Source organism: Carcharhinus amblyrhynchos, chromosome 2, assembly GCF_965287045.1.
Source record: "Carcharhinus amblyrhynchos chromosome 2, sCarAmb.v2.hapA, whole genome shotgun sequence".
Taxonomy (NCBI): Eukaryota; Metazoa; Chordata; class Chondrichthyes; order Carcharhiniformes; family Carcharhinidae; genus Carcharhinus; species Carcharhinus amblyrhynchos.
This window is the reverse complement of record NC_137325.1, coordinates 49561426-49583097: the sequence shown is the minus strand read 5'-3', so window position 1 is coordinate 49583097 and position 21672 is coordinate 49561426. Positions and strand designations below refer to the sequence as shown.

General features: G+C 39.9%; 1 protein-coding gene across 2 annotated transcripts in view; it reads right to left on the bottom strand.

The window, feature by feature from the left end:
- The window catches only part of adcy2b (adenylate cyclase 2b (brain)), a 668382-nt gene that overhangs the window by 636067 nt on the left and 10643 nt on the right, over nucleotides 1–21672 (bottom strand). The window contains exon 1 of one of the 2 annotated variants that reach the window (XM_080205332.1): nucleotides 17550–17679. The exons of the other annotated variant lie outside the window; for it this stretch is intronic. The gene's annotated coding sequence lies outside the window, so the exon portion shown is untranslated. Of the gene's footprint in view, nucleotides 1–17549; nucleotides 17680–21672 lie in introns of those variants that run through there. 2 annotated transcript variants of the gene reach the window in all.

Genomic DNA, 21672 nt, shown 5'->3' with positions numbered 1-21672 from the left:
TGGCAGAGCAGGCTCAAAGGGTTGAATGGCATCCTCTTGCTCCTATCATTAATGTTTCTATGTTTCTATAATTCACGCATTTGTTCCACTAATGCCCCTAACATACACATCTTGGAACACTAAGGGTCAATTTAGCATGGCCAATCCACCCAACTGGCACATCTTTGAACTGTGGAAGGAAACTGAAGCACCCAGAGGAAACCCACACAGACATGAGGATAATGCGCAAATTCCACACAGTCACCCAAGGCCGGAATCGAACCTGGCTCTCTGGCACTGTGTTGCAGCAGTGCTAACCACTGTGCCATGCCACTCCGGATTAAGGATTTAATCCTCAAGTTTGATTAACTTCTTGAACTGCTGTGCTAACTGAAAGAGATAAAGTGGCGGGTTCAACATTGATAACTGCTGTTGCAAAGTAAGCTTTCAAGAAAAGCTCACAAGCTTTACTTCCTCTTGACTAAAGAAAGTGCCACAAGTTATGAGGCAATAAAAAGGCTATTTTAAGTGCCTACCAGTTAGTGCAAGAGGCACTCAGAAAGGGCTTGACCAAACGTACTGGGAATTTGAACAGCTTAAGAAGCTTGCTTTAGACCAATGGATCTAACGGAAGTCACCTACAAAAACCTTCATGAAATAATTCTCCATGAGGACTTTAAAACTGCATAATTTTGCCAGTAAGGATGCACATGGAGGAACAGAGAGTAACAAGAGCCAGGAGGCAACAACTATGGCTAGTAATTATAAACTGATTCCAAAGGAAACCTTTCCCTAGTCACCAATGAAGAAAGACAGAGGGTGGAATTTTACCACATTTTTCTAAGTGTTCAGCTAGTCTAAAAATGGAAGAGTTCCAGATCCTTCTTTTTGTGCAGGTTTTCACACCCAATCTTACGCACTCTGTCTCTGAAAAGTTGGGATAGTCAGTTTCTAACCAGAAAGGTGGGGCTCAACCCATCAGACATTCTGTAGAGGGAGCTATGGCCCATGTGCAGATCTCTGATGCTGCACATGTGCATTAACAGTAGCAGGGGTCTGACAAACAGAGAGAGAGCTGTCAGGCCCCTGCTACTACAAGCAGCCTCAACTAGCATTCCCCCTCAATCCTCAGCAATTGCAACCTGAGATGCAGCCTCCGCCCAGTCCGATTGTGGCCTACTCCCCTCCCTCCCCGCCGATCACATGCAGTGTGGCAGTGGGCCCACTTTCCCCCATTTGCCCTGCCCCACTTTGGCCCACCCACTGTCACTGCCTAGTGGGCATTGCCCAGGTCCTGGGGTGGCACTGCCAGTCTGACATTGCCCAAGGGGCACCCCAGCCTTACACTTGGCCTCAATAGCCTCCAGTTTCAGCGAGACCAACGCAACTGTTCCCTATTCATGGGGAGCAGGTGTTTACCTCGCCGAGAGAACCTTTCCAAGCAAGGCCATAAAGATAAGCAAGCCTGGATGACTGACCACTGGCCTCGCTAAACACATTGAAATGAACGTATACATAAAATTTAAATAAATTAATCAGCCTCTTGCCCATTTCCAGAGAGAGGCTAACCACGCCATAAATCTGGGTGTCATAAAATCGCGACAGGCGTGAAAACCAGCGCAGTTTGGGCTAATCGCTTTACATCCAATTTTACAACTTTTTCCCACCACAAACGGCGTGAAGAGGTTGTAAAATCCCACCTGAGAGTGGTGAGGAGGTGATGACCCATGGGAGAGAAGAGACAGCTGTAAATGTAAGGGCCCTCCTGAGGCCAGAAGGGATACTGTTAAGAAGAAAAGCAAGACCAAGAAGCGTGTAATTGCTGAAAGGTAGGGTACCACAATGCTGACTGCTGGAGGTATGGGAAAAACCCATGCGATTTACTGGGGCCTGTACACCCCATAGAGAATGGGACTCAGTCAAGTAGCATAGCAAACTAAGCAATGGCTCTGACTGCAGCAGCAAGCTCTCTTTGACATACTACTGAGTGCAGATGAAGTTAAATAAATCCTTGCGAGGATCAAAAGGCAAAATGGCCACATTTCACCAGGGTGAGGTGACTAAGCCTATTGTGATATTGAGGGCTACAGTAGTTCAATTCTACCGCTGGAACAAAGCATGTCCTTTCCACCAGATTGTAGTAAACACCAAGGTATTGGTAAAGAGTATTGAAGAAGGGTATATGCCCATCCCCTCATACCAGGTACACCTTCAGTGAAACCTTGTTTCAGGACTGGTTCATCCCTCATTTGCCTGCGGATGCAGTTGACTTGCTCCTCAGCAATAACCTGGTGGGATCAAAGGTGATAGCATCTTCAGTGATCTCAGGGGAACTGTGCAACGTCATTGAGACAGAACAGTGGCAAAAAAAATGTGCTTGGCATTTTCCCTGGCTGGGGAGCAACCCAGTCTATAGCTGGACAGGTGGAGGCTGAAGTGACACTGCTGACAGATGGCTGTCTGGTTATCTGAACCCATTTTTGGGAGTGTAGAAAACTCTAAGGAGATAGTAAATAGATTGTCCTTGGCTGTGGCTCAGCAAACTGACCCACTGTTCAAAACAAAAAGGGAAAAATCCCACATTATGGCCAGCATAGGAAATTCCAATGCCCAAGTATGTTGTTATCTGAAAAATCCAAGCTCGCATCAGCCAATAATTTTACTGGCTACAACTCCATAAGGATGTTGCAAGGTTTGCAGAAACTGCCTTACCTGCCAGGTTTTAGGGAAACCTCAACCTGCAATAAAACCTGCACCCAAAATTCCTGTGTTGACATTCACAGGAACAATTCAGCAAGGTGTTAGCGGGCTGTGTGGACTTCTACCCAAAACAAAACAAGGCTACCAGTATATCCTTATCATCATGGACATGGCCACCCACTTCCCAGAGACTTGGTTCCTTTGAAAACCATATATGCCAAAACAGTGATGGAAGAACTACACTCATTCTTAACCATGTATGGGCTGCTCACAGAGATTCAGTTGGATAAGAGTTCAAATTTAATGTCCAAAATATTGCAGGAGGTCATGGATAACCTGGACATGACCCAGCTGAAATCTTGAGCATATCACCCACAGTTGCAAGGAGCACAAGAATAGTACCACCAAACGCTAAATAAAACACATACTACTACGATTACCTCATGACCGAGATATAAGATTAGGTTTTCTTCTGTTCTCTATCAGAGACTCACCCAATAAGCTCACCGATTTTATTCTGCTTGAATTAGATTATGGATACCAAATGAGAAGTTATCTAAAACAGCTCATCCACAACTGGAAATCAGACAACTAACCTCACAACACAGACAGCAGAGAAATTGAGAGGTGATGGAGAGTTAAAACTAAGTATCCTCAGTATATAAGGCAGCTAGTTCCATGACTGTGAATGATATTTCACAGGGCAGCACATAGCTGGTATGGGGGGTGGGGGGTGCAGCGGCGGTGGTGGCGGCGACAGTGGTGCAGGGACATGAGGGACGGCAGCAAACCAGAAAGGGCAATTCCACTAAGTTGGAAACGAAAAGGAAGCAGTGGAGAAGAATACTGCGGTCAACCATGTCAGAAACTGCAAATAGGTCAAAGAGGGCAGATAATATCTGCGTCCTATCACTGGGCAGGATATTTTGCATCCTTATGGCATGTCTCACAGCAGCAGAGGTGCCCCACCATTGGCTGGCACCAGGATCTTCTGGTCCTGCCACTGTCAACAGAGATTCCCATTGTTTGGTACCCCACTGCTTGGAATCCTCACCATCAGCAGAACCAAAAGATCCCGCTGCGGGAACATCCAGAAAATTCCAGCCATAGTCACAGGAAAATATCATTGTAACTTTGATTAAGGTTATTTCAGCGCCTTGAAATTCAAACACGGAACTGTGGATAAGATTAACACTGACAAGTAACACAGTCCATGTCAAAGAGATGGCTAAAATATTTCATTTTACGTAATAAAGCTCCTTGCTGTAGGTTATAAAGCGTTAGTCTTCTTGTTATCTCCTGAGCTGTTCTACAATGAACCCTAACAGTTGGCTCAAGTGAGGATGGAAGATATATGTATGCAATAAAAGGGATTGTTTTCGTAATTTTTAATGACAGTTGAAGCAAGTATTGAACAGGGAGCAGCTGGCACCAACTCAGCAGGCTGTTTCACACTGCATCCAAATGTCCTTTCTTCTGAAGTTAGTTTTATCAACATTTGACGTGTATGCAAATTCCACAACCATACACTCAGTGTGTCGGACTCCTTCCCCTTACCATTAAAGCTAAACACTTTTCTGCTACACCTCATACTGTATCCTATGGTTGAATGACGAATCAAACAACTCAATCCATGACTCATTTTTGAAGCTTGTGCTGCCAATAGAACTTACACTACTTACTACATTTCAAAATTCCAATTCAAACAACACTGGTTGTCAATAGATGTTATATAGGGACAGATACAACAGCAAATATTTGCTGAGCAAAGGAAGGTTTACTTCCATTCATTGTCAATGACAACAAAATGATCACAAGCAGTCCTTGGCAGCTGGTGAAGTTTCCATTTTATAGTTATAAAGGATGGTCTAAGAACACAAAACAAACGTGAAACCACTAAAGCCCTCTTAAATACTACAACAAGTCCATGCTTCACGGTTCCTCATTTCAAATCATTTTGATTTATCATGTTTCAGATGGGGCCAATTTTCCAATTATTGTTATGGATTTGCATTTATGTAATTTTGAACTGGGTGTGTCATGTGACCTGATCAGCATCATCTTGGAGTGGCGTCTCCTGCTCTCCAACCCTCCCAGTCACTACCGACCCTCCCAAAGACTTACCCTCACCACTACAGACCCTCCTACCCGCCGCAATTCCATTTTGCGGCTTGCTTCCATGACCCTGCAACTTGTAACTGTTCTCACTGTGTAGGTTGCTCCCTATCTCTTGCCGCTCACCTTCGGAGCCCTTGCTCACAATGAAGATCAGCTAGCGGGAGCATCAGCAAGTAGAAAACGCAACCAGTAGGAAGTTCAGGGAGTACAATCAGTGGCGAGCCACAGGGATAGGGAGCAGGGAAGAGGAGGCTAGAAGCAGAAGAGGCTGTGAGTAGGGGGGATAGTGGCTAAAAAGTTGAAAGAATTATCATTTTTCTTTTCTGTTTTTAAATTTATTTTAAAAGCTATTCCAGTTATAATGCAATAATTTAGCAATTTGAAGTATTTAAATTTACAGAGTACATTATACTTTTTTTCTCACAGTGTAGCTAACTAAAGCTTTTACATTGGTTGTAATAGGAAAGTCTGATTTGTTTGATTTTGTTTTCTTTAAAATTGCATATTTCAAGAATGCTACTACAACATTAAGCAAAGAAACATTCTGTACTTACTTTGGACTTAGTAGAGACTGACTTGGGTTGAAACAATTACTTGAGGAAGTAAAACATGAAACAAATTACAATGAACAAAATTTCTGTTGAAGTCAGTGAAGAACTGATTTGCTTCTGGCAAGCTGAAACACTGTTTAGGATTGTATCCCATCCATTTTAGGAATGGCCTACTTTTTGTTTAAAAAACACTTAGAACATCTAAAATGTAAAGTGGATACTAAAATGCCTGCTTTACAAAACAAAACTAAAATTGTTCACTTATTTGTCATGGCATTGAAGCAGTATGGCTTTATAAAGAAATTGCCAGCAAAGCAAATCTTGGAACTCCCAATCAAGCTCCCCCTGTCCGGTCACACATTTTTAACTTAGTTTCTGCAATCCTTAGGATCTACATTCGTACTTGATCCTGGAAGTGATAATGGTGTACAATCTAATCCAAGATCTGGCATTTTTGTGAATGGAGGCCTGGGATTGTGTGTACAAAGATTTCTGCAAGCAATGCTACTCTTTTGAATGAGGACTTGCAAAGTTGATTTTGATACAAGCATGCAACCCTCAACACAAAAGTTTGACCATCCATGATGCATGTTAGGCACTTCTGAAACACTACTTTTGGGAATATTTCATTAAAGTCCAAACTAAAGAAACACATCTCATCTTTCAATTAGGCACTTTACAGCCTTCCAAACTGAACACTGACTTAAACAACTTCAGAGCATGAACTCTCTCCTCTGCCTCCACTCCATCTCCATTTTTTCCTACATAACAACAATCGCTACACTTCAAAAGTACTTCACTGACTTTAAATCTTTTGAGACATCTGATAGTTGTCAAAAGCACTACAAAAATGCAAGTTCCTCTCTTTCAATTTACCTCTTACTTTCTGGTCTCAATTCTTAATCTATTACTTTGATTCCCTTGTTTATAAGGAAATCCAATCTCAAAAATCCAATTAACATGGACAGATGGTCTGCAACTTCCATTTCACTTGTACACCCAAAGGGATTCAAAAAGATTACTTCACACAATTTTAAAAATTACTCAGCACTCTGAGGCAAATGCTGCATGAGCACAGAACACTGAAAATAATTGGGAAGGGTGTAAAAAGTATGCACAGATTACCCAAAATATAGCATCCTTTCGGTTTACAATTTATGTAATGATGCATCCAAACTGGCATCAAAAGTTGCTACAAATTCAGGTTCTGTTGTACCAAAACCCATTATAGAAACAACTCTGTGCCCCCTTATCGTGAGGAGCACTGAATTCAGCTGATTTCAGGATGAATTAAGTTCTATTTCAGCTATGAAGAGAGTCAGGAGATAAGGAAATGAGCAAGCCACAAAGAACAAATTCAGCTACATCAAAGTTAGACTGCAATTGAGGAAGTACTCTTCTGGATAAAACTTCTGCAAAAAAAGGTTCCATAATGGGAAAGGCAAAATGTTATGAATGCTAGAAATCGGAAGTTCAATAGAAAATGTTGTAAATATACATCAGGTTAGGCAGCATCCATGAAAATAGATTAAAAGAGGTGATATATTTCCAAGTCTGAAGGTGTATGAATTTGAAAGGAACTTTAATGCTTTTAAATTTATGTATTAGTGTCACAAGTAAGCTTACACTAATAGTGCAATGAAGTTACTGTGAAAATCCTCTAGTTGCCATACTTCACGCCTGTTTGGGTACACTGAGGGAGAATTTAGCATGGCCAATGCACTTAATCTGCACATCTTTTGGACTGTGTGAGGAAACCAGAGCCCTGGAGGAAACCACACAGACAGAGGGAGAATATGCAGACTCTGCATTGGCAGTAACTCAAGCTGGGAATTGAACCCAGGTCCTGGGGCTGTGAAGCTGCAGTGCTAACCATTGTGCTGCCTCCTTGGAGGGGATGGTGATCCTAAGCACGTGCTACATATGTCCTTCTAGATGACAGATATCACAGGTTTGACGGATGCTGTCAAGGAAGCCTTGGTGAGTTGCTGCAGTGCATCTTGTCGATGGCATGTACTGTAGTTATGTTGTTCAGATTGTGGATTAAGTGGCATTTTATGCAACACCTTAAAAATTCAATCAAACAGATTGATTTTATTGAATGTTGTTTGAATTCCACTCATCCAGTCAAGTGGAGAGTATTTCATCACGCTTCTGACTTGTACCATGTAGGTAGTGAAAAGCTTTGGTGGGTCAGAAGATGGATCATTCACCACAGATTATACAATCCCTCACCTGCTCTTGTATTTATTTGGCATTTTCAGTTTCCAGTTAATCACCACCTTCTCCCCCACCACAGGATTTTTATGTTGGGGGCTCTGATGATTATAATACTATTTAATGTGAAGAGGAGTTTGGAGATCTATTCAAATGTTCAATCAAATGCTGCCTTGATGTCAAAGCTTATCACTCTAACCTCACCTTTAGAATTCAGCTCTTTTGTCCAAATTTGGACCAAAGCTCTCATTAGGTCTGGAACTGAGCAGCCTGGCTCATCATTTAACCCATATTTAATGGCTAGAATTGTAATGAATATTTAAAATCCAAAACAGATGATTTTACATTTACCTGCACTGACATTCGTCTACCAGTTTTTCCTGCTCACTCACTTGACCAAAGTTTCTTTGTCGTTTTATGCTCTCATCCCCACTTGCAACATGCAATCTGTGTATAGGCTCTGTATTATCAGTCATTCATAGATGCTCTGAATAGCTGGGGTCCCAGCGCAAATCCTTATGGGACATAATAGATCAATTACTTCCAATATATCCAGTAGCCTTCTACCAGCTAACCAGCCTACTAAACAGATCAATAATTGTTTTTCAATTCCAGAAGCTTTAATTTTAGCTTGTGTTTTGTGTGAATTCTAATAACATGTCATCTGAAGCTCACATGAACTGACTATCAATTTAATTACCCTCTCAAAAAATTAATTAAGTTTTGAGTAGATAATTTGCAGGAAGACGATGCCCATCAACTATGACCAAGTATAAGTTGGAAGTCCTAACATATTGGGAATTATAATTGGAACAATCAAATTTGACTTATTGCATACAATTTTATTGTTCCTCAGTGGCCACATCTACCTGCAAGAAAATTTTATCCACTTAGAGTCATAAAGGTTTACAGCATGGATACTGCCCAATTCAGCCCAACTTGTCCATGCCACCCTTTTTTTCAAACCCCTAAGCTAATCCCAATTGCCTGCATTTGACCTATATCCCTCTATACCCATTTACCCATGTAACTGTCTAAAATGCTTTTTAAAACACAAAATTGTACCCGCCTCTATTACTACCTCTGGCAGCTTGTTCCAGACGGTCACAACTCTGTGTGTTAAAAAATTGTCCCTCTGGGCTCTTTTGTATCTCTTCCCTCTCACCTTAAACCTATGCCGTCTAGTTTTAGACTCCCTTACCTTTAGGAAAAGATATTGACTATCTAGCTGATCTATGCCCCTCATTATTCTATAGATTTCTATAAGATCACCCCTCAGCCTTCTACGCTCCAGTGGAAAAAATCCCAGTCTATCCAGCCTCTCCTTACAACTCAAACCATCAAGTCCTGGTAGCATCCTAGTAAATCTCTTCTGCACTCTTTTTAGCTTAATAATATCCTTTTTATAATAGGATGACCAGAACTGTGCATAGTATTCCAAATGTGGCCTTACCAATGTCTTGTGCAACTTCAACAAGACATCCCAACTCCTGTACTCATTGTTCTAGCCAATGAAACCAAGCATGCTGAATGCCTTCTTCACCACTCTGTCCACCTGTGACTCCACTTTCAAGGAGCTATGGGCCTGTAACCTAGATCTCTTTGTTCTGTAACTCTCCCCAACGCCCTACCATTAACTGAGTAAGTCCTGCCCTTGTTCAATCTAACAAAATGCATCACCTCACATTTATCTAAATTATACTCCTTCTACCATTCATCAGCCCACTGACCCAACTGATCAAGATACTGTTGCAATTGGAGATAACTTTCTTCACTGTCCACTATGCCACCAATCTTGGTGTAATCTGCAAACTTACTAACCATGTCTCCTATATTCTCATCCAAATCATTAATATAAATGACAAATAACAGTGGACCCAGTACTGATCCCTGAGACACATCGCTGGTCACAGTTCTCCAGTTTGAAAAACAACCCTCCACAACCACCATCTGTCTTCTGTCATCAAGTCAGTTGCGTATCCATTTAGCTACCGCACCCTGGACCTTGTGAGGTTGAACTTGATGTGGCAACTACCACGTGATACCTTATCAAAGGTCTTGCTAAAGTCCATGTAGACAACATCAACTGAACTGCCCTCATCTACCTTTTTGGTTGCCCCTTCAAAAAATTTAATTAATGTGTGAAACATGATTTTCCACTCACAAAAGCATGCTGACTGTCTCTAATCAGTTCTTGTGTCTCTAAATGCCTGTAGATCCTGTCTCTCAAAATACCTTCCAACAACTTACCCACCACGGATGTTAGGCTCACCGATCAGTTGTTCCCAGGCTTTTCCCTGCAGCCCTTTTTAAACAAAGGCACCACATTTGCCACTCTCTAATTTTCAGGCACCTCACCTGTGACTATCGATGATTCAAATATCTCTGCTAGGAGACCTGCAATTTCCTCCGTAGCCTCCCACAATGTCTTGGGATACACTTTATCAGGTCCCAGGGATTTATCTATCTTGATGCACTTTAAGACTTCCAGCACCTCCTGCTCCTTAAGACATCACTATTTATTTCCCCAAGTTCCCTAACATCCATGCTTTTCTCAACAGTAAAGACTAATGAGAAATATTCATTTAGGATCTCACCCATCTCTTGTGGATCTGCACATAGATGATCTTATTGATCCTTAAGAGGCCTTATTTTCTTCCTAGTTACTCTTTTGGCCTTTATATATTTGTAGAATGATTCTCCTTTGCCTTATCTGCCAAACCAATCTTGTGTCCCCTTTTTGCCTTCTTGATTTCTCTCTTAATTCTACTCCTACAACCCCTATACTCTTCAAGGGATTCATTTGATCCTAGCTGGCTATGTATATGCCTCCTTCTTCTTCTTGACCAGGGCCTCAATATCCTGAGTCATCCATGGTCCCCTACTTCTACAGCTTTGCCCTTCATTATAAGGGAATGTGCTTACCGTGACCTTGGTTAACACACTTTTGAAAGTCCCCTAATTACCAGATGTCCCTTTGCCTTCCCACAGACTCACCAATTAACTTCTGACGGTTCCTGCTTGATATCATAAAAATTGGCCTTGCCCCAAATTAGAATTTTAACTTTTGTGCCAGACCTATCACTCTTCATAGCAATCTTAAAGCTAATAGAATTATGATCACTGGTCCCAAAGTGATCCCTCACTAACACTTCTATCATTTACCCTGCCTTATTTTCCAAGAGGAGGTCAAGTTTTACCCCTTCTCTAGTCAGGCCATCCACATACTGACTGAGAAATTCCTCCTGAACACATACCAACAAATTTCTCTCCATCCAACCGTCTAATATTATGGTTGTCCCAATCAATGCTGGGCAAGTTAAAATCTCCTAGTATTACCACTCCATTTTTCTTGGAGCTATCCGTAATCTCCTTACATATTTGCTCCTCAATTTCCCGTTACCTATTTGGGGGCCTATAGTACAATCGTATCAAAGTGATTTCTCCCTTCTTATTTCTCAGTTCTAACCATATAGACTCAGCAGCCAAACCCTCAGATATATCCCCTTTCAGTACTGCTGTGATATTTTCTCTAATCAAAAATAAAACTCCCTCTCCTCTCCTAACTTCTGTCCTATCTTTCCTATAGCATCTGTATCCACTTTTATAACCAGTGGAAGTTTCTAAAGAACAGCAAGTCACTGCCTTGTCTTCTGACTGAATTAAGCTCTCTGCTGTTAGGAAGATTACAGTGAAAGTGGACTTTAAAAAATAGTCTGTTTGGAAGACATTGCAGAATTCTGTGATCAGAAAAGTTTGAACTAGAATGCTGTGCAAGTTTGCATGATGCTCAGAGTAAGAGAACACAGATCTCATTAGTACGTAAAGCAAAAATTTCCAACTGCCAAGGCTACCGATGAATGGGCCGTGTTCTCTGAAGAAATAAGAAATGTCTAGCAGTTTATCACAAGAAAGAGCACAATCTGCTCGCATTACCATTAGTATGATGATAACAAGATCATCTTTCCAATGAACTTCATCGTCCATTTGTAATTTATTCCTGACAAATTCCTCATGGCCAGGATTTTACGGCCCTGCCACATCTCCCCACGGCGGATGCAGCAGGTCGTTTAAGATGCTATTTACTTTTATGGGACTGTAATATCCTGCAGGGTAGAAGCAGCGATAATATACTGGGGGTAATAAACAAAAGCACAAGTAAATGTGAATCAACATGACAATACTGGTAACCAAATAAGTAAAAAAGAGCATCTTACCTTCTAAGCATACAAGAAGGTTGACATTTGACAGCCACGTTGGCGTTTGACAAGGACCAGATTTTCCTTCTTGGTGGATTTACCAATAGAAGTGCAGTGAAATTGCTTTTAAATCCACTAATGGTAGTCCACCAATAACGCATGCAATTATCCTCAGTGAACCTTCATTATTTAGTTATAATTCTTCTTTCTTAGGCGGTTAGTGGATGACTTGCTTCCCTAGTTTAGTGGGTAATGAGATGGCAAATAAATCCAACATGCAATCTGAAGGCTCTGTTACATGTGAGGCAGGTGGTGCATGGAGGATTGTGTCAACGACTTGTTGGCAAGTTTGTGCACTCTTTTGGACGCCTCGATTTCACCTTTACGTGCTCTGAACAAAGTCTCTCAATGTGTTCGGTATCTTCCCAAATGAACCTTCTCCATTTTGGTCTCGATGTGTTCAGTAACTTCCCAAATGAACCTTCTCCATTTTGGTCATCACAAGCCAGGGAGTCTGCAAATTGACTCAGATTTTTGACCTCTTCTGGGATGTTTTGAACAACTGTTTGTCCTGGGAGTCTTTGCCATGGCCGAGTTTTGAGCAGAGCAGTTGTTTCAGGGGTCTGGTGTCAGGCACACAAACAACATGCCTTGCCCAAGGGAGTTATTTCTGGGAGACAAGAGCCTCAATTCTGGACATGTTGCAGTGGAGCCACTTTTTATAAACACCTCTTTATAGACTGTCAAGGGAGGAAAATCGAACGCTGACACAGCAGATTAAAGAGTCAAGAAAGCCATATTTTCTCTGCAACCGGGGGCTTCATATCTGAGGCTACTGCTTCAAGGCATTCAGTCGGCAAGTTATATATCTTTTTCAGTTGAAACATTACTCTTCTAAGAGTACCCAATTTAAACCTCAAAGCAAGCAGGTCCATGAAAGTTAGGCTAATTTCCTATGGATTATACCAATGAATAATACCTCATCCCTATAAAAGGAATGTCTTCTGAAGCCAAAATTGCATTCTATATGATAGTATAGCCATTTGGCTAAGAGAGACAACTCTAGACTTCTACTGCCCTGTGTGAAAAAGTGCTGCTCAGTTTTACTTCTGAATGATTCAGTCAAAATGTAAAGATTGTGATACGTTGGTTCATGATTTTCCTCCAGAGGAAATAGTTTATTCTGCATTAACCCCACTAAAATCATTTTTCAATATTATGAAGACTTCTAATAGGTTGTTCCACAATCTTCTGATCCCAAAGGATTACATATCAAATTTACGTAACCTGTCCTCAAAAATCCAGCCCTTTTGAACCTTGATACTGGTCTGGTGAATCTGCATTCTACCTTTTCCAGTATTAATCAATCCTTCCTGAAACACAGTGCCTAAAACTAAACATAGTACTCCAGATGGGAATTGAACAAGGCACTGTACAAAATGAACTATAACTTTCTCCTATTTGTATTCCAGCCAGAAATAAACACCAGTAATCCATTAGCCTTTTAATTACACTTTGCATCTGTACGCTAACTTTTAGTGATTTGTGTACCTGAACATCCAAGACTACTAGCTCCTTCACAGTTTCTAGCCTTTCACAATCAAGAAGATAGTCTGATTTGTCTTTTGTTTGATCCAAAGTGACGATCTCACGCTTCAACACAGTAAACTCCATCTGCTTGTTTTATCCATTTGTTTAATCTGGCAATATCCCTTTATAGCTTCCTGCTCAATGCACTGTGCCTCCTAACAGTCTCATCTGCAAACCTGAATATACAACTCTAATCCTTCAACTAAGTGATTGATTTATGTGGTTAGGAATAGTGTTGGAAATATCTAGCTCGTGTTTCATTTTTTTTAAGAATATAACTTTTAGATTTAGGAATTAAAGGTTAACTGTAGAAATTGGGAGAAACACAAAGTTAGCTTGGAGTCTATTACAATTAAAAATTAAGGGTTGTGTTGCCTTAAAAGGTTAACAATGAGAAAGATAAGGTAATTAAAATTCTAGACTTTAAAGCCTGCCGAAACACCTCAAGAAATGGCAGTTCAAAAGGTTTGTTTAATAAAGTCAGTACAGAAGAATATAAATCAGCAGGTGAGTTTACTTAGCTCAAGAGCTGTAGATCTAGGCCAAAAATCGTCAGCAGGATCTTCCAGTCCTGCCAAGGGTGACCCCTGGCGGCAGATGGTGCGAGTTACAAAAAAAACTCATTGACATGATCCCTTTATCTGCCAATGGCAATCTGCCTCTGCCGCCACAAAACATATTGCCAGGGCGGGGATAACGGAAAATCTCGACCGTAGAGTCTGCAAAGCTTGCAAGAATAAAGGCATTCCAGAAAAATGCTCTTGTTTTGGGAGTTAAGAACTAAATTAGTTTAAAAGCATTCAGTAAATCCTGAAAAGTTGTAAAATCCATTTATATCATCAGATAAAAGAAGAAATTGTAAATGAGAAATAAGCAACCGAAAGGTTTGTTTGACCACAGCCAAAATAAATTACCTTATCACGGGGGCAGGTGCATCCTAGGAAGATTCTCTGGTTTCAATTTATTTGGGCATTTTCTGAGAGATTTTAATTGCTTTTTGAATCTTGAGCAGTTTGTAGTTCAGTAAGACAAATTAGCCAGAGTAAATGACAGGTATTACATTGTTCATCATATAAAATATAGGAAGGCCTTAACCTCAGTTTGAATTTTGTGAGGGAACAGAAGGTGGAAGATTTCTTAGTTTGAAACTAGTGGGATAATCCACAGTGAGCATCAGTGTATTACTGCAAAACACTGTTGAATATTTATAGGTGGTTCCTACAGAAACAAATAACAAGTAAGTTTGATGTGCCTTAAAAGGGAAGTTATGGGGGAATTAAGAACTGAGTGCATTGTATGTAATTATAAGCTATAGTGTTAATAACATTTGCTTTGTTTAATTTTTTTATATACAATCAAGTTTTAGACAAGCTAAATCTTATGATGTGGGTTCTGTTGGTTAAAACGAGGCATTCAGTTTTCTCTTTAAACGTTAATAGTCCCTAATCGAATCATAACAAAATGCATTAGCATTCCATATCCAGAGACGAAAACAAGTGTTCCAGAGGATGATGATCTGTCCAACTACATCATGTCCAGTATGAAGGAAATTAAGATATATGAAATCAAGAAATAATGGGCCAAAACTTGAAGTGGAGATAAATTGCTCTCTGCACCCTTCAGCTCAAATAAGATTGTGCTGTAACTCACTAAGTGTGGGCTGATAACAATAGGCGAGGGCAAAGGGACATCCAGAACCCAAATGAATGGTGGTGCCTATAGTATATCTCCTTAATCGTTAGGATTTAAGATTTGAGGAAGAAACACAGGAACAATGTTGAAGGAAACAGGGTGAATTAGAGTCAAAGTCACTACAGAAAATAAAAGAAAAGACTCAAAGAAAGAGAAGAAAGAAACAGAAAAATAGGAACAAAAATTGAATTTTTATTTTAAATCAGACAACAATGCACAATCTAAAGGAATGAGTCTCCATAATTTAAACTGTTCCTTTTCAGCCCAGAGATATTGACTGGCACTCAGTAATAATTAGCATGTTGTTCCATTGATACTTGAGCTATTCATTGCTAGACTTAATTTTGAGACTAGTTTAGTGGATAATTAATGTGCAGTACCAATAAGTACTTAAAAATAATGGGAATCTAAGGTGCAGTACTAGTATGAAGCAAACACAGAAGCGGTGGGCAAAATCTTACCAGGATTCGGAAGACTGTCAGTTCTGGTGACAAAACTGGCATGGAGGTCTCCAGCCCCACTGGCCAATTTTCTCTCCAGAGTTTGTCCCTTTAACTGCCAAAAAAAGAGTGGCCATGATTTGCACTGTCACTCTGGCAAGGCAGAGACTCAGATCCAGGAACCAGTTACACTTTTAAAAAGAGCACCCCGATCACAAAAACAAATAGTAATCTCATTAAACTCCCCATACTCCACTACAGAGGTATCTGTGGTCTTTCCCCTTCCCACAACACCCCCCTTACATCCCCACTTGTACCCCCCCGCAACTGTCATCACCCCATCTCCTTCACCCCCTCATTCCCAATCATTGCCAGCACCCCCATCGCTCTGTGTCTGATCCCTCCTCCCCAGTACAAATGCATGGCCACTAATAGGGCCATGTTCCTCTCCCTGGCAACTGTACTGACTTTTGCACCCCAGAGGATCCCCACAACAGAATCACGTCTGGTGAACCTCGCCAATGTAACATCATATCTGCGAGGAATGAAAATCCTGTGAGGGAGGAATATCTGGGGAGGGGATCTTTAATTACATTTAAATTTATTTAAATGAATGGAAATCAGGTTCATGCCCATAATTACATCACCAATGAGGGTAGCAAAAATTAGAGACTGCACTCTTGCCAATGAAATTCACAATTTCCGGGTTTCGTCAGATCGTGAGCCCTGCCGATAATCTCGTGCATGGAGAGCGTGGGCTTGAGATTCCAACCAGTGTAACTCAACCAGCAAGTTCTGGAATTCACAACTCAGTGTATGTCTTAATTGCCCAACCTGCTGGCCAATTTACACATTTATAACAGCATCATTAAAACACCATTATTTTTTCAGTAAGACCCAATAATGTCAAAGCTGGTAGCTTATCAGAAATACACTAAATAGTTTTATACTTATTTGAATATACTAATTATTCAAAGTTTCTAATTGGTCTGCCAAACAAAGAAGTCAATTTTAAAATAGCCTTTCTGACTTACTATTGACGATTTGAGTACAACTTTGCTTCTGTGTTAATTAAATGCCAGCAAATGCTATATTGTTGCAATATATTTAAACTCTGCTTGAGCCCATAGTAATTTAAATTTGTGGCAGGTAATGAAAGCTACCAAGGACTTTGTGTATTCCTGAATATTTAATCTTAAAATATTAATTATGTCTTCACAGCTGTACTTATAAAGTCAGAAATCTCAATATCTAATTCAATCTTTTATGACTTTAGCACAAAAAGGTCAAGCCTTGCACTCAATAGGTGACTGCATCTTGATAGGTAATAGTTGATTCCTTTTGTGTAATCATTAATACACTGAGTTGAGAGTACAGGCAACGTAAAGTTTTAGACATTTAAGAACTTAAATCTACATCTAAAAGTTGTCAACCAGTTCTCTGACGTAGAATTGAAGGGGATTCCTTCACTGGCTAATGGACTTAGGCAATAGAATTATTACACTGTCATGCCTGAAGACCTATTGTTGGTGTCCTAACACCTTCAAGTTATAAGAATACTGAGGACTGCTGCAGCCCAGATAATGATTATTGATATACAATAATATTTCTCTACTCCAATATCTACTGAGTATTAACCACTTTGTTATTCATAATGGCAATGAAATAAATACAAAGAGCTCTGATCCCCATAATTTCCATTTATTTGTTAGACATTGGAGAAAACCCCATCAACCAGTGAAAAGTCTTCACCCTATCCTCTTTTGTACTGTAAATCTGATTATGGCATTCTGCTTGTGTCATAATCCTGGTCAGAAACTCCGAAGTATTTTATGAAGCCCACCTCGATAATAATTTTTACAATATGAATTTGGCTAGGGTAAGCATGCAATGTTTCACTTCAGGTATGATTCAAATGACACAGTAGGAAGCTTTTATCAAATAAAAAATATTTAAGAATACAATTAACATATAGCAATAACCTTTATCAATTACAAAGAGAAAAAAAACCATGGTATTGTATAACCCTTAACAACTATATGAAATGTTCCAACCAAACATACCTCCTTTAAACATATCCCTGCTACAGGTTTAGCATAGAAAATAAAAATGCTCACAAGATTCTGAACTTAGCCCTCTGGTTGGAGAATTGAAACTCTGATTTTCCAGTCTTGTAACTTCCAGCAGATCTCAAGGTAGAGATAATGCCACTGCTGCCACTAGCTTTTCCCAGCAAACCACTTTAAGAAACAAAGACACTCTAGTTAGATAGCAAACTACCAACAGCAGAATTTTCATCCCAGAAGGAAAAAAGACTTGCTTCCAGCTAGCCAGCAAAAATTTGCAATACCAGGTCATCAAACTGAAACCTACAACTGCTACCATCTAGAAGGGCAAGTGCAACAGGCACTTGAGGACACCACCACCTGGAAGTTCCCCTCCAACCACTCACCTTCCTGTTGGAAATATAGCACCACTCCTTTACTGTGGCTGGGTCAAAATCCTGAAACTCCCACCCAAACAGCATGTAGACACCTACACACCACATTGACTGCAACAGTTCAAGCAGGTGGCTCTCCACTACCTTCTCAAGGGTAACTAGAAACATGCAATAAAACTGACCTAGTCAGTGATGCCCACATCCCATGAGTGAATTAAAATAAAATGTTCAAATACCCAAGGAGAGATTTATAAATGTACGTTGCAAAACAATGATAAATTCCAGAAAAGCACCTTAGTTGTCGGTGAACCTTTGTTTGTTGGCACTTTCTCACCCAAAACATGCAGTCCAATCTAAATCCCCAAAGGATGCAACCTTGCAGCCAGTATTATAATTGTGGTAAATTCCCAGTATTGCTGGTAGGTATTACTCTACCATTAGTACATTACTCTTTGCCATTAGTAAGGAAAGCCTTCAAATGAAAACGTGGTTTCGATTGCCAATTCAAGCAACTTTATTAAACAAAAAATGAATTGTTCTACTAAATTATGGCAAATAACAGTAATGACACCTTTTCAAAAGAAGTACTGCATGTACCTTGCATATAATATTTCCATTTAATTTAAGGCTTCTGTTATGGTTTCAATAATTAATTCATGGAAAAGTATACAGAATCTATCCATTTTTGCCAATCATCTCTGAATAATTCATCTTGAATGCCTGTTATTTGTGATGTAATAATATTTTATCATTTACAACATTTTTGCATGTTGATCAAATGAAAGTTATTTTATTCATTTAGACATATCCACTGTAGGACAAATTCCCCAAAACCATACCAAAAGTTGAACCCTCGAGGCAAATTATGATGGGAGCATTTAAATATATATTTCTAGTTACTCATAGTTCCGAATTAAAATGCAGTGGATGATTTAAGTTAGCAAGCACTTACACTGCTGCTCTATCAATGTCAAATCGTAATAACAGATCTATCCTATCCCTATCATAGATTGCATATAATTCAATCTCTATTAGAACCTCTCAACCATTAATCTGCTGTTGAAAGATTCTGCTATATTTTCGTTTCCCAAAAATCAATTACGCAAAATTGTAAAACCTAGGTTTCCTGATTTTTCCCAAATCTAATGGATGCCCTAAATCAGGTTTCCATACGCTTGCACTGTTGATAACAAACATGTTATTTCATAAAATCCTTCTCTGCAATAATACCAGCTTTTTTGGGTAGCTGGTCTGTCTTTCATAAGATAAAACAGAGGCTCCCAAGATCTGTCATTGGATGCACAACCCCCACACAAAATCTAAGAAAATCGCTGGGCGAGAATGCCTGTTTTATTTTCATGTTCTGTATTATTTATCTTTGACCTGCTGGCTCTTTTTGCATAACATTTCCATAGTCCCAGCAGTTCAAACTGTGACAACAGTCAATAATCTCTGTCTGCAACAGCATCATTATATCTTCTATCAGTTGCCAGCTTTGTCTATCTCAATATTTTCAGAAATAGGAGTTAAAGTAAGAAACCTAGGGAACCCAAGAGGTATTATTTCTGTTTCCTGTGTAGTAAAATCAACACAGAGGACTGCCATAAAACAAAGGGGTCATAACTGCTACCCAGGAAGCAAGCATTCATTTGTAAAATCCATTTTCATGGTCACTAGCCATTCATTGGATAAAGCTCTTGTAGCTCAGGAAGAATACTGCACTCTTTGCAGGAGCCCCATAAGACCATGTACTTTTAAGTTACCTTGCAAGGAAAATATGAATCTAGTGCTTTGATTCTGCTGCCAGTTTCTTGTGAAATTGACAAAGTTGCCTTTTTTTCACTGCCTCCTTGTAAAACAAAGCCTAAAATGTAAATGTGCTGAAGCAGGTGTGCCTGGATTTGAAAGCACAACTACCTAGGCAAGCACTGCCTCACCTCTGAAATAAATGAACCTGACTCACACCTTTCTCTCATCTTCTTCTCACTCCTCCAAATAAACAAAACTGGATACCCATCTCCGGAATTTAACTGAACAGGAATCATGAAAGAGAAAGCCAAGTAAATGAGAATTGAAAACTTTACCTCTCATATCAAAGGATAAATTCCACTTTTATGCACGCTAAAATTCAAACGGCGGTTCCCTTTTAAATGCCAAATGCCTTTGCATGGCTCATTCTTAGCAAGAAAACTCAGGGAATATTGCACTCACACTTACGTATGTGATTTTAATTATATAAAAGTTAACTTCCCATCCATTTCCATTCAACATGACAAGCTGGAAATTTTATTCCTTATTTTGTACACTTGTAAACACAATGAACCATCCCTTGCTGAACATGAATTAATGAAGCTCACTCTGGAGTTCTGAAAATTTGACATGGTGAACAATAAAGTCAAATTCTACCTTCATTGTAATTTGTGAACATAAGAATTAGGAGCAGGAATAGGCTATTCGAGGAGATCATGGCTGATCTGTTTGTGACCTCAAGCTACCAGACATCCCCACACAGGAGCAAAAACAGGAAATGTTGGAAATAGGGGCAATATTGGCATTTTGGTAATATTATTAAATTAGTAATCCAGAGGTTCAGGTTAATGGTCTGGGGATACCCAGATACATGGTAACTAGTGGAATTTTAATTCAATTAATTAAATCTGGAATGAAAAGCTAGTCATAGTTGCATGGTCCCCATTACTATCGCCGATTGTTGTCAAAACCCAACTGGTTCACAAATGACCTTTCAGAAAGGAAATCTGCCATTTTTATTGTTTAGAGATGGCAACAAATGCTACCCTTGCCTGTGAGAACCACTTCCATGAAAGAATAAATAACCCAATCGGTCAGGCAGCATCTTTGGAGAAAGAAACATAGTTCGTGTTTCAGTTTGATGACCTGTCATCAGGACTGGACAGATTAGAGACATAATAACTTTTAAACAAAAGCGGGGGTGGAACAAGGACAAAAGGAAGGTCTATGATATAGTAGAAGGGTAGTTGTCAGGGTAATGTCGGGGTAGTTGAAGTCTCCAAATACTATTACGCATTCTGAAATTGGCTTACATATTTCCTCTTCTAACTCCATTCCACTATTTGGGGGTCCATAGTACACTCTGAGCACAGCTGCCTTTTTTTATTTTTGAGCACAATCCATATGGCCTCATTTGAAGCATCATTTGATGCATCGTCCTTCTTCACAGCTGTAGTGCATCCTTTAACCAATAATAAATAATACATCCTCACCTTTTTATCCTCTTTATCCTGCCTGAAAACTCTGTAAGAAGTGGTTTACAACACCAGGTTGAAGTCCAGCAGGTTTCTTTGGTAGCAAACGCCACTAAATTTTGGAGCGCTGCTCCTTCGTCGGGTGGGTGGGGTGTTCTGATCACAAACAGGGCATATAAAGGCACACACTCAGTTTGCGGAGTACTGATTAGAATGCGAATCTTTACAGCTGCTGAGTCGCTGAGCAGAGACTGATAGCCAAGTTCTGCACACATGAGGACGGCCTCAATGTCACACTATTTGTTTGCGTCACACTATTTGTAACTCCCATGACTTGCCTGAGCTTGCAACATCTCACTTACAGTCCTGTTTGGAGACAATACACATCTCTTTAACCTATGCTTAATGCTATCTCCACTCACATTGTCTGTACCTTTAAGACTTGATTAGCTGTAATGACTCGCATTCCAATCATTATTCTGTAAATTGAGTACGTGCCTTTACATGCCCTGTTTGTGATCA